This window comes from Dreissena polymorpha, chromosome 11 (assembly GCF_020536995.1).
Source record: "Dreissena polymorpha isolate Duluth1 chromosome 11, UMN_Dpol_1.0, whole genome shotgun sequence".
Classification (NCBI taxonomy): domain Eukaryota; kingdom Metazoa; phylum Mollusca; class Bivalvia; order Myida; family Dreissenidae; genus Dreissena; species Dreissena polymorpha.
Window position 1 is genome coordinate 17,987,535 of NC_068365.1, and position 4,707 is coordinate 17,992,241.

At 36.7% G+C, this 4,707-nt stretch overlaps 1 protein-coding gene across 5 annotated transcripts in view; it reads left to right on the forward strand.

The window, feature by feature from the left end:
* LOC127851036 (uncharacterized) overlaps positions 1-110 on the forward strand; it is a 35,547-nt gene extending 35,437 nt beyond the window's left edge. For all 5 annotated transcript variants that reach the window (XM_052384490.1, XM_052384492.1, XM_052384491.1 and 2 more), the window contains one exon: positions 1-110. This exon is cut by the window's left edge and continues 2,345 nt beyond it. The gene's annotated coding sequence lies outside the window, so the exon portion shown is untranslated.
* Positions 111-4,707: the final 4,597 nt, after the last annotated feature.

Sequence of the window (4,707 nt, forward strand, 5' to 3'; positions counted from 1 at the left end):
AATAATGTTCTGACTTTAAAGGTGTAATTTGAGTCGTGCAAATTTGATGTGTGTGTTTGTTTTTTGCCGTGTTGAATGTAGCGTTTGTTAATAAAACTAAATATATTGTTCGTGGAATGTTTAGTGGATGAGAACGGTAAACAAGTAATGAGTATGCATATTTAGACAAGCGTCATACATAATGGATATAAAATGTAACAGGTCTTTGATTTAACATACAAAAAGGATTGACTTTGTTCCACTGTATTTTCTTGTCCGGCCTGGATGCGAACATTATTGTTCTGTTGGTCCCATATATTACATCGGCGACACCTTTTTTTCCGCGTTTCTTGTACATGAAGACTTTAAAATAATTAACCAATTGTGATTTCATTATTCAAGTATGTGTTAGCATGTGCATAATACGTGTGCGCTAACGAAAGTTTAACACAATGCGCATTCTATGCATGGCGGGAAAATCGTTCTGGTCAATGACTGCATTCAATTCTTTTTTTTTTAAGTAAACAACAGCCTCCGCAATTAAAAACGATATCAGCCTTGAATAACAAATATTTATTTTGGACTAACATATACACGAATTACACAGACGTCAACTACGGTTTTCAAAAATATATTAACTTATTAAATAGTGTTACTGTTCAATATAAATGCATTTACCGAGTTTGTGTTGTTAAAATACATCAACACTGTATTTTAATCTGACATGTATTTCAACGTTCATTTTTCATTGAAACGCAAAACTATAGTGCACACGCAAAGAATATCTTCAGCACTGCATGCTCATGAAATAGTTGCGTTAAGATCATGGGAATTATCCTACAGTGATGTTAAATAATAATTAATCCACTGATCATACTCTTGTCATTAACGTTGCGCCTTTATCAAAACAACAGATAGAATATTTTGAGCAGATGTGGTCAAAATTGCAAGGTTTAAGAACGGTTATGGACTACTTTTAACTGTACCTCAATTTGTGGAACGAAGCTTGAGAGCGTCGGGCGTTTTGCAACCATTTCCGGTGTCCGATTTGTACGGTATCCGGATAGTGCCATCTATAATCTCGACCTTCTTTCATCAAGGGCGGCACACGATACACGATATTTTGCGCGACAGTCGTGGCGACGCACGATATTTTGCGCGACAGTCGCGGCGACGCACGATATTTTGCGCGATACATTTTATACCAAATATCGCCCTTGTGCGACAGTCGCCCTTTTATATGCGGTATCTCGCCCTTTGAACGCGACCGTCGCCCTTTAAACACGACCGTCGCCCTTTATGAACGCGACCGTCGACCTGTTATGCGAGATTTCGCCTATAAAAGGGCGACTGTCGCGTTCTAAAAGCGCGAAATTTCGCATATAAAAGGGCGACGGTCGCGTTCATAAAGGGCGACGGTCGTGTTCAAAGGGCCACGGTCGTGTTCATAGGGCGAAATATCGAATATAAAAGGGCGACGGTCGCGTTCATAAAGGGCGACGGTCGTGTTCAAAGGGCGACGGTCGTGTTCAAAAGGCGAGATATCGCATATAAAAGGGCGACTGTCGCACAAGGGCGATATTTCGTGTTAATCATATCATGCGTCGCCGCGACTGTCGCGCAAAATATCGTTCGTCGCCGCGAATAACGCGCAAAATATCGTGTATTGTGTGTCGCCATTGATATAAGAAGGGCGAGATCATAGATTGCACTTTCCGGATTCCGTAGATTTGCGTTTTTTTAATCACATGTAACCCAGCAGTGAAAAACCTCACTTGTGATTTGCGATATAACTGCAATTAAGAACAACTTGTAAAATGAACAGTTTTAAGACCATACAAAGTAGTACTCAAATGTAATGACTACTGTTTAATACTAGTGATATGTAGCACAGCGTGCCTTTATTTAATCACAACATGTTTTTCTTTAACAAACGTTTCAAACAATCAAGACTATTTTCCTTAGAAAAAGGCATGGAATTGGAAAGTAAATTGCTGGCTTTAAAAGATTTCCGATGTATTTTCTTTATATTATGTTCATAAGAAATGCGTATTACGGGCGAAACATATTAGAAGCTAATGAGGTGGTGCGGAATTTCGGGCGGAAATTATATAACGGGTCAAACTCAGATGACAGGGATATTTAAAATAACGGACATAATTCAGATTACGGGCAGAAATTACATTGCATGCCATGAAACATGCGTACCATCAAACAGGAAATAATACATCAACTAAATTATTTGATCTTGATAGTTGACATGCATTATTAACACAAACACTAGCCTCACACGCAGCCAATAATTAAAAGTTCACTCATTGATTAGGCGTGTTTTTATCTGATTTTATTCTTATACATATCCGTTGAGATCTGCGATTGGAAACGAGATACCACCGGCATCCCATCTATTTTCTACCGAGCTTCAGTACCATATAGATGCCGGATCAACACGGATCATATCCGCCGCACTCCGGCTTGCGAACCGTTTAGCCGCCGTGTAGCTTCGTGTCGACCCATGTAGGTTCTGGAACGTCATGGTATGTCTCCGGAGGCCAAACACGGCATTTTTTGGAAGTCGATCTTTGGCTATTTCAGAATCCGGGATGGTCCGGTTCACGTAACTGCCGTAGAGGGTTCGGGGACAGCTGTATTTATACCTTGGTTTCCCGTGTGCGTCATTGACAGTCCAAGAACTAATTTAAGTGAAACATTTGTGATCATATGGTATTAATTATATAGAGAAAAGGTGGTTAGTGTGTTGAATGGGAAATGTTTATCGTGCACGGCGAAATATATTTTATCTGTAGAGCCGAGCTCGATAAGTTTTCCCCATTCAAGACATTAACCATCTACTATGTTTATCCTTATTCTTACCTTTATTGATTTTAGTCATTATTTGAAGCTTTTCTTACATTTGATAAACATTAGTATGTCGATTTAAATCCATATCAATTTCATTAGTTAATTCCGGCATGTAACATATTCATCACACAAGGCACGTGTCAACTAACCATATATCACTTAGTTTATAAGACACCCATTTATCCGTCAGTAAATATGACGATTGGCAGGATGAAAATAACATCCTGTAATAAAAAAATGACGGTGAACATTAGAAAAACAAATAAATAAACAGATGCGGATGATACCATGCTTAAAAAGATAAGTGAAATGAGATTTAAACAAGGGTAGATGAATTTATCAGAAGGTAATCATTACACTGTTATATTCCATGGAGTGATATCAACATGTCATTTAAAGAAAAGAATACAGAGGTGTAATATTACAATAACTTTGAATAAGGAAATGAAACATAGAATCCATTCGGACATAATTCGAGTGACATCGCCCTTCAGTTTAAATATTCTCTATTTTCTGTGAACTTGCCCTAAGCATAAGTGCAAAATGTACCAAATATTAAACAAAACAAATACGGTGAGAAAAGTAACTGAATTTACAAATCATTTGCTTCTACATCTTTACATGAACTCATTAATAGTCCTAACTGAATATATTGTTCATGAAACAACAACGAAATTCGCCCCCCCCCCCTAAATGTTTGCAACTTAAGTATTTCCATTTGATAATATTTCTCAGTCAAGGTCATTTACAATGGAAATGGACTGACATTTGAATTGTATTGTTTTCGACTATTTGAAAATATATAAATCGGCGAACGTGTCGAGCAATTACTGTCTCAACTCGTCGGCAGCTTGTTCATACGGACACGGAGTGTATATTGACAGGAGATGAATCGAGTATTTGACCCTTACTGTAGTAAATTCAATCTTATGCAAAAACTATTCATCCGATTATATTGGTTTATACGTTATCGTGTTGCTTATTAATTCCTCTTTCAAAAAAATATAACTTTTAGTATATTCCCGTTGTTATTAATGGATTTATAGCGAGTTAAACACAAGAAATACACATTTTATGTTTTACCACCGCGCGTTTTAACGTGTTGTGGCTATCGATCTTTTACGATAAGCGTACAGCGAAGCGCCGAGGTTATACATTTTGATGTACCCACTCACGTCTTTTGTTAAATTATAGTTTCATTTCTCGGCCGATTTTGACAAATTATATATCATTAGAAAGCTTACGTTACGTAGTAAACAGATATATCAATATATATTAAGTTTTTCTTCTGATTTCGACAGCCCGGCGAGTTATAACTTTAACTTTTGCAAATATCATACCGTTTTGGAGTTTTAGAATCTAGATTTACGGTTGACATGTTCGTACTTAATACCAATTTGTAGCGTTTATATTTGGAGTTCAGTTTTAAAAATTACATCTTGCTTAGGAGAATAGAATTCTGTATACGATAGAAAAAAAAATTGTTTAAAAACGAAAGTAATTAAGGAATGAAGGCGGGAAAATGTAGCGCGCGTTCCTAACGCACTGAACTGATGCTACGGTCTTGGCGATTATGCTTTTGTTTAGAAACCGGCCATTGAATTTTTTTTGCCATCTTATTATATTTTTTATGGAATATATTGTAGTATTTTGTTCACGAAACATATCAATAAAGCTTATTATAAATGAATCTTAATAAATTAACGATTTCAGCTCTTGTTTATAACACAGAAAGGGTGTAAAATTTATGATGAAACAGCGTATATAGCGGACCCTCTCGATATTATTCGGCTTTGCATGCATACTTGAAATAAAATGGGTGTCAAAAACATTCATCGTTTGCTGTTTATTATCAACAAGGTAATT